Below are 9,158 nucleotides of genomic sequence, written 5' to 3' on the forward strand. Positions count from 1 at the left end.
TCTGCTATACCCACTCGGTGAGGGTGTAATTATCAATCTGATATTACATATTAAATATTGCAAAACAATTTATTTCTTAATGTTTTAGAAAAAATGATATATCAGTTCTAGAGTTTTTTATAGCCCAATTTCTTTTTTTTCTTTTTTTTATTTTTTTAAGATTTTATTTATTTATTTATTCATGAAAGACTGAGAGACAGAGAGAGAGAGAGCGCCAGAGACAAAGGCAGAGGGAGAAGCAGGCTCCATGCACCAGTAGCCTGATGTGGGATTCGATCCCGGGTCTCCAGGATCGCTCCCTGGGCCAAAGGCAGGCGCTAAACCGCTGCGCCACCCAGGGATCCCTATAGCCCAATTTCTATATCAGTGATTCCTAACCTATGGGCCATTGCCCAGGTGACTGAAGATTGAATACAGTGAACTTATGAATTCATTTCTATATCATACAATAATTCCTGAGTGAAGAACTAAAACCTATGTAGATCAATATTTTAAACTCTCAAATACATATAGATGACATTCTGAATTCAAGATACAAAACCATTTATAAGTATTTCTGAACACATTGTAGTGCTGTGTCATTAATCAGTGAATTCTAAGAGAAAAGCCATGTAGGAGTCCACATGTTTTCATGTTATAAAAAAACAATTGGGCACCTGGGCGGCTCAGTTGATATAGCATCTAACTCCTGGTTGCAGCTCAAGTCACGATCTAGCGATTGTGGGATTGAGCCATGCAGTTGGGCTCTGTGTTCAGTGCAGACTCTGCTTCAGATTGTTTCTCCTTCTCCCTCCCCTTTCATTCCTCCCCATTCCTGCTCTTTCTCTCTCTAAAATAAATAAACATCTTTAAAAAAACTAATCATACTAAGCATACAGAATCTGCATAAAGATATCATCTTCAATTTTAAGTAAGGCTGGAAAATGTGTTTTCCCTTTGGAAATATAGCACAGGACATGACCTAGAATCATAGAATAAAAAGGTGTCTTCTGTAGTAGTGATTTTAAAAATCTTTATTTTGCGCATGAAGGGAATAAACCCAAAATACTTTTACTGTTTCTCAGAGTCAAAGATTTAATTATTACTTAACTGAACTACCACCTTAGGTCACTCAATCTAGTAGAGGCAATATAGAGTAATTGTTGCTGACCTCTGGAGTTGGTTTAAATATGTTCAAATTCTAGCTTTACAACTCACTAGCTATGTGATATTGAGAAAATTAAATTAACATCTACATCTCAATTTTAAAACCTATAAAAATGAGGATGTTGTATTCCTCTCATTAGGGCAATTCAGAATTAAAGGAGAAAAAGCATGCAGAGTGTTTGGCACAGGGTCTACTAAAATACCCACTGGACAAAGACTGGTCTGCCATGTTTTCCTAGCATTAAGCTGACTTTTCTCTCGAAGCCCTGTTACTGCCCCCACTCACCCAGTCACCTTCTTCACTGACTGCAGAAAACACAGTGATACTGAGAATGTTCTTGAGACTGAATAAAGCAAAAATCCTCCTGCCCTGGCAGGAAGCAAATGAACTTAAACCCTGCTAATTTCCCTAAAACTAAGTATTTGGATTTATAGCTACAGGATATCTTCTTTCTGTGATGCTCTTCAATGTCTCTTGTGAAATTCCTAATTTTTTTACTTAATCCAAAGTCTTTCATGAAGTCAAAACATGACAATTAAAAAACATTTTGACATTGACTTCAAAATATCTCTCTGTGACTTTATTCTAACAATGCTTTGTGATTATTTTCTTTTTGAAAACAAGTGGTAAATATCACAGAGGAAAAATTAATGTCTGTAAACCTCCTTTTTAAAAAGCACTGATCTTTGCCATCTTTAAATGAGACATAATACTGTTGGGAGAGAGGATAATGTCACCAGGTTAACAATTTAATTTATGAGAGGACATATGCAATTGTATATTGCAGAGGAAATTGTGCTCACTCTAATCTTCAACTAAATCATCATAGAATGATATGGAAATCAGCCCTTTCAAAACTATCAGGCAAATTATTACTTAATCCATCAGATGCAGAACATTTCTTTACTTATTCTCACTCTGAAAATTCAACAGAATACTTTAAATGACTAATAATCAGTTACTTATTAATGTATTTGTAATTATTTTCTTTCATTTTACACTAGTATGTTTTGCCATATTAGATTGTTTTTATCTTTCTTCACTACCACCCAAACATTTCAGAATAAAAAAAATTACTTTTCTATGGTCTTATGACATTTCCAATTACAGACTATTCTCATTTGTGAGAACAATGGCTGGTAAATTCATAAAACAAGACAGAAGCCCATAAATTGAATAAGATATTTATAGAACATTATTTCAACTGTGTATTGCAGAATATTTGATTGTATAACTAAAATTATACTGAGTACAGAGACAACTGATATGTCTTTAAAAGAAAGCAATGCAAACTGGTAATGTAGTAAATGTTCTTTTTCTTCTTTTTCTTTCTTCTTTTCTTCCTCTCTCTCTCTCTCTCTCTTTCTCTCTCTCTCTCTTTCCTTCTTTTCAGTTCCTTTTTATAAGGAGGTAATTATAATAGTAATGCATGTGCTAAGAAAATTATCCAAAACTTGAAAATAAGACGAAAGGAAACCTATGATTTTCAGCCTCATCTTGGAGCATTGTTCAGAATGCCTATATATTGTTTCTAGGAACAACATATATTTGTTTGAGGTACTATTTCTTATTCATCAAGGCCCCCAAATTCTGTGAAGTTACTTGTTAACATGTAGATGCAAATTATCTTTGATCAGTAGGAAAGTCACCCAAGAGGTTATAAGTTTCTTGTCCTTGAGGACCATAACTTGTTTTGTATCTAATTTAGTAATATTATTTCACCATTTAAAAAAATTCATTTATTTTATCATGAAAAACACAGAGAGAGGCAGAGACACAGTCAGAGGGAGAAGCAGGCTCCCTGTGGGGACCTCAGTGCAGGACCCAATCCCAGAACCCTGGGATCACTCCTTGAGCCAAAGGCAGGCACTCAACCATTGAGCCACCCAGGTGTTCCCTATTTCACCATTTTTGAAAGTCCCTGCTCACTTTTCAGTTCTGTCTCTGTATCAATTTCCTTCATTAATGAGTTAAATCTTTCACTTTATAATGGGAAGTATGTTATAAACACTTTGAAGATGATATATTTATTACTCTTATTTTTATCATGAATACTTTGAATTTAAATTTTAAATTATAATGATAGCTTCAAGTTATGTTTTTATTAAGGAAAATAATAATCACGTGTAAAGTATGGTAGTTCCTGTCTCTAAAGAATAAAAGCAGTTAAAAGAGTAAGAGCAACTCACCTCAGAAGAATCCATTGGACTTAAGATATGCTATCCTTCATTGTAGCTTTATATTAGCAAAGCATCAAGCATCCTAACATTGTCCTAAAATAGGTCCGTCGACTCTATAAACTTCATCTAAATTCCCTCTTGAGGCTTTATCATACTTTGCTAGTTTAATCTATTTTCTTCCTCTTAAAAGAAAGCTACACTTGGTAATTCCTTGGTTTGAAGCCATTCTCCTAACCTTTCAGGTGGCAGGTAATGGTATAAGTAAGTAAGTACAAGTAAGTGCGCCCCTTCAGAAAGGGAATAAAGAGAGGAAAAAGAGGACAAAACTCATAATCAAGATTGATGGGACTGGTCCTTTGGGAACTCTTACCTTTCTGAGGAACGTCTCACAGAGGTAGTATAAGAGGGTCTATCATGAAGAACAGTGAAGAGGGTGGTTGGGAAGTGATCAAGATGCTCATCAGTGATTTACAATTCTGGTTAGAGATCTCCCTGTCTTCAATTTCATCCATCAAATGGAGGTTAACTGAGTTAAGTGGAGGCTTAACCACAAGAGAATATTTTTATCTGAAAGCTTTTTCTGCTTCAGTTGGGCTTCTTTCAGCATTTGCTTAGGTGCTGGCTCCATTTCGCTCACCACTGGTGAGAGTATGGGCACATCTGAGTGAAGGAAAATAGGTCCACAAGAAACTGTTTTAGATGTTTTTGGGTTTGGTTTGGTTTTTTGTTTGTTCTGTCTTGGTTTTTAGCTTATAAACTGTCAGCAAGTAATTGGTAAAGAGTCATTTTGAACATTATTTGTTCCTGTATCAACAAAAGTGCATTCAATAACTTGTGTGAAAAGAGAAATTTTTACAGATTCATGTCGTTCAGACCTGAAATGGAATTTGACATTCAAAGGCAATGGGTCTCCCTTCATATTTCTTCAAAGGAAGAAACATAGATTGCAAATGTATAGTGACTTACACAAGACCACACAGTCAGTAAGGAGATGGGGAAGGGGCAGCAGATTACAAAGAAACACTTGACTAAAATGGGACCAGCTTGAACTCCAGAGCTCATTTTGCCTTCAAAATTCCTTTTCTCAAATACCAGCAATGACATTACGACAACTACTTCAACACTGTTTATTCTGCAAAGCCCGATCTGGCCTCAGGCTACCTCTCAATCTTGGTACCAAATATTTTCAAGTTCAACAATTTGACTGCTACTGAAAGAAGAACAAAGCACTTCCAAGGATCATAACTATGATTGGTTTTATTTGATGCCTTTGGAATAGACTGCAGATATATTTATCATATTTATGTGTCCCACAGCTCTTGGTCTGAGGTTCAGTTGAGGTATGCATTAGTAACTAAAATTAATTTCCCTGTTCTATTCTGTGACAGCAATTTTGAAGTACTGTAAATTCCAAAACATGTTCATCAACTATAAGTAATTACTAATAAATGACAAGCAAATATTTTATTTTGTGTCTGTAATTAGTAATTGCGGAGTCATATATTTCCTAGGGTGTAAGATGATAAAAATAAATAGTTTAAATCATTTTAAGATTACTTTTTTGTTTTGAATGAAAATTATATAGAAGAATTGAAAAATATAGTGTGCAACACAACTAAATAGATGTCTCCAAGAATTATACCATTTTAATTGAAAATAAAAAAACCTGCATTCAATTCACCAAGCCACACAATACTATCACATCTCTCAATAGGTTTGAACAGTTTTATGCTTTAATATTGCATTTCACTTTTTTTTTAATCCAAGTAATCAGAATCTTTTTTTGAAAATAAGCCATTTATTACTTGGTATGTGGCTATTTATTACTTCTCGGTTACATTTTGCAGTCATGTAATAGAAATGGCAGTGAACAGATCATTTCTCTAGCAATCTGGGAATGAATAATAATGCCATTGAAACAAGTGTAACAGAATGAACAATTAATGGTTTTCAAAGGTATGTTAGTAAATTTGCACTAGAAGTGGAGGCATATCCACAGCTATATTTGATATATTTGTATTTATGTTCCATGTTTTCTGAGGACATCTGCCAAACAAACATGAAGACAGCAGAGATGTGGGAAGAAGTTTAAGTGGACCAACTTTCTCATCTTCCTTACATTATGTGTCAATATTTGAATTTAATTTGTAAACTCTAGAATGAGAAGTTTAGTTATATCATGGAAGTAATGCTGTTGAGGAAAAACAGGACTCATAATAAATAATAATTGGAAAAGGCAGGGATGAGGGGAAGGAAGGTAGATGCTAATGATATACACAAAAATTCAAGGCTACATCATGACTTTTAACTGACAGAAAGCCTTGATGTTGATTCTTGACTGTTTTTGAAGAAATCATTTTACCTGTTTGGTCCCCAGTCTCTCCTTTATAAACTGAGGAAAATAACAACTTTAAAATACAATGTTTGGGATCACCAAACTCTTATCCACACTTCCATTGTTTTGGAAAATTTCTGTCAAGTTTTAAATTCTGCAAGTATCTTAATGTTCTATGCATATTTTAATTTCCATGGGCATTTCTTATCTTGCAGAAACTATGTTTATATTTATAATTTCTTATATTTCTACATGTTTCTATTTATAATTCTATATTTATATGTATCTATACATTCTATTTATATAGTTCTATATTTAAAGCATGTAATAATTTAAAAATATTTATGTTGAAAATTTTAATAATATTAACATTAATTTTTTCAGTCCTTTCTAGGATATTAGGTAAAACCTGGTGCCTCTAAGTGAAAGATTAATGGCCATTTGTTTAGCATTCAGGTAAACAATGGCATAATTCTTAGAACCTAAGACATAAAATGCCAATTCCTTTGTAATAAGCATTTTTTTCAAGGGAAGTGGTTTATAATCTTTGCTTTCATTGATTGAGAGAAGTCCTAATTGAGTTATAAGCTAATGAATCAGTGCAGATAGTTTTTAATAATAGATCACGTTCTAATTTTCTGCACATATTTCAGAAAGATTTTTAAAAATTAACAAATTTGATAGAAGATAACTTCTATCACTTCTGTTTATTTCTATAAATACTAACTCTGAGTTGACAGCATTTATAAAACAATTAATAGAAATAAATTTATGGGATCCCTGGGTGGCGCAGCGGTTTAGCGCCTGCCTTTGGCTCAGGGCACGATCCTGGAGACCCGGGATCGAATCCCACATCGGGCTCCTGGTGCATGGAGCCTGCTTCTCCCTCTGCCTATGTCTCCGCCTCTCTCTCTCTCTCTGTGTGACTATCATAAATAAACTTTAAAAAAAAAAAAAAAGAAAGAAATTTATGCAGAAACATGACACTTTTTAGTACTGTTATTCTAATTGATGGATACATAGGCTGATGGGAAAAAATGATTGTTTATCTCATTAAGAAATATATTTCCAATTAATTTTTTATGTTTAATAAGTGCAAATAGTTTTTCATTTATTTGTTTTTGATCAAATATATACTACTAATAATCATAATAAAATCTAGAAAAATTTTCAGTTTACACTTCAGCCTTATGGTCACAGGAAAATTAAAAATTTCTATATTTTGAAAAGAATGAGGCTGCGTTTTTAGATTCCACTATGTATATTTAGAAGTATTATATAACACTTTAATTTATATAGTTTTTGATATTTAAAATATGTTGAAAACTAGTTCTTTTCAGCTATTTAATGTTATGATGAAATTTTTTTAATTTAGTTTTTTTCTCATTAAACTTTTGTTTTAATGGGTCTCAAAATTGTGTGACAGACTTTTAGTCAAGTTGTTTCCATTTAAAAGTACTGATTTTGAAAACTAATGACTTAAAACTGCCACACACACACACACACACACAGAAATTGTCCACAAAATATTCTCTGTTCCTTCTGAAGATTTTATGATGCAAATGGCCAATTGGCACAAACAGTTCTGAGAACATGTTCTTCCACCACTTATTAAGACTGGGGTGGCAGGTATTAGGGATAATATTCATTTAGCTTACTGAGCTGTCTGGGCAGACTTGGTGACCTTGCCAGCTCCATCTGCCTTCTTGTCCACTGCTTTGATGACACCCACAGCAACCATCTGTCTCATGCCACAAACAGCAAAACAGCACAGAAGAGGATAGTCAGAGAAACTCTCAACACACATAGGCTTGCCAGAAACCATATCAATATTGGTAGCATCACCAGATTTCAAGAATTTGGGACTGTCTTTCAGCTTTTTTCCCAGAACTACAATCTGTGTTCTTCAGCTCAGCAAAGTTACAAGCAAAGTGAGCTGTATGACAATCCAACACAGGTGCATATCCAGTACTGATTTGGTCTGGATGGATCAAAATAATCACCTGAGCTGTGAAGCCAGCTGCTTCCATTGGTGAGTCATTGCCACGACGAACATCTTTGACAAATAGGTTCTTGACATTGAAGCCCACATTGTCCCCAGGAAGAGCCCTACTCAGAGCTTCATGCTGTATTTCAACAGACTACCTCAGTAGTAACCCTGACTGGAGCAAAGGTGACCACCATGCCAGTTTTAAGAACACCAGTCTCCACTCGGCCCACAGGGACAGTACCAATACCACCAATTTTGTAGATGTCCTGGAGAGGCAGATGTAAGGGCTTGTCAGTTGCACAAGTTGGTGACAGAATGCAATCCAGAGCTTCAAGCCGTGTTGTTCACTGGCATTCTCATCTTTATGGGTGACTTTCCATCCCTTGAACTAAGGCATGTTAGCACTTGGCTCCTGCAAGTTGTCACCATTCCAACCAGAAATTGGCACAAATGCTACTGCATCAGAGTTGTAATCAGTTTTCCTAATGTGGGTGCTGACTTTGTTAATGACTCCCTTATATCTCTTCTGGCTATAGGATGGCTCAGTGGAATCCATTTTGTTAACATCAACAATTAGTCGTTTTACACCCAGTCTGTAAGCCAGAAGGGCATGCTCATGGGTCTGCCCATTCTTGGAGATACCTGCTTCAAATTCACCAACATCAACAGCAATAATCAGGACAGCACAGTCAGCCTGAGATGTGCTTGTAATCACGTTTTTGATAAAGTCTCTGTGTCCTGGGGCATCACTGAGGGTCACCTAATACTTGCTGGTCTCAAATTTCCAGAGGGAGATATCAATGGTGATACCACGTTCACATTCAGCTTTCAGTTTTTCCAAGACCCAGGCTGACTTTAATGAGCCCTTTCCCATCTCAGCTGCCTCCTTCTCAAAATTTTTTGATAGTTCCTTTGTTGATCCCACCACATTTGTAGATCAGATGACCAGTAGTGATAGACTTGGCCGATCTACATGACCAATGATGATGATGCTGATATGAGTCTTACTCCTTTCCATTTTGGTTTGGGTTTAGAGGGTTTTTTTTTATAATTACTTTTAGTCAGCAAGTGTTAGAAAACAAATTATATTTGGCCCTTCTGAAGTAGACTATTTGAATGCTTTTAATTTATTCTTTTTTTTGGGTATTTTTTATTGAGATGATAGTTACATACTATGCAAATCCAGAGGTCATGTTTTTAATGAAATGGAGTTCATTAACAAGAGGGTTAACATTAACACTCTTGAGTATTGTGAATATTGCTACTGTTGTGAACATGAGTGTGCAGAAATATGTTTGAGTATCTGTCTCACTTCTTTTGTGTACACACAGGAATGTAGTTAAGTGGCCCTATGATAATTCTACATTTAAATTTTTGAGGAACCACCAGACTGCTTTCCACAGAGATGAACCATTTACTTTCCTACTTGGCAGTACACCAGGGTTTCAATTTGTCCACATTCTTTCTAATGATGTTATTTTCCACTTTCAAAAAACTGTTATAGCT

General features: G+C 35.0%; 1 pseudogene; it reads right to left on the reverse strand.

Annotated features, from left to right (window-relative positions):
- Nucleotides 1-7,316: 7,316 nt before the first annotated feature.
- LOC112657259 (elongation factor 1-alpha 1-like) lies at nucleotides 7,317-8,670 on the reverse strand (annotated as a pseudogene).
- Between the last annotated feature and the right edge of the window lie 488 nt (nucleotides 8,671-9,158).

This window comes from Canis lupus, chromosome 8 (assembly GCF_003254725.2).
Source record: "Canis lupus dingo isolate Sandy chromosome 8, ASM325472v2, whole genome shotgun sequence".
In the NCBI taxonomy this organism is placed as follows: domain Eukaryota; kingdom Metazoa; phylum Chordata; class Mammalia; order Carnivora; family Canidae; genus Canis; species Canis lupus.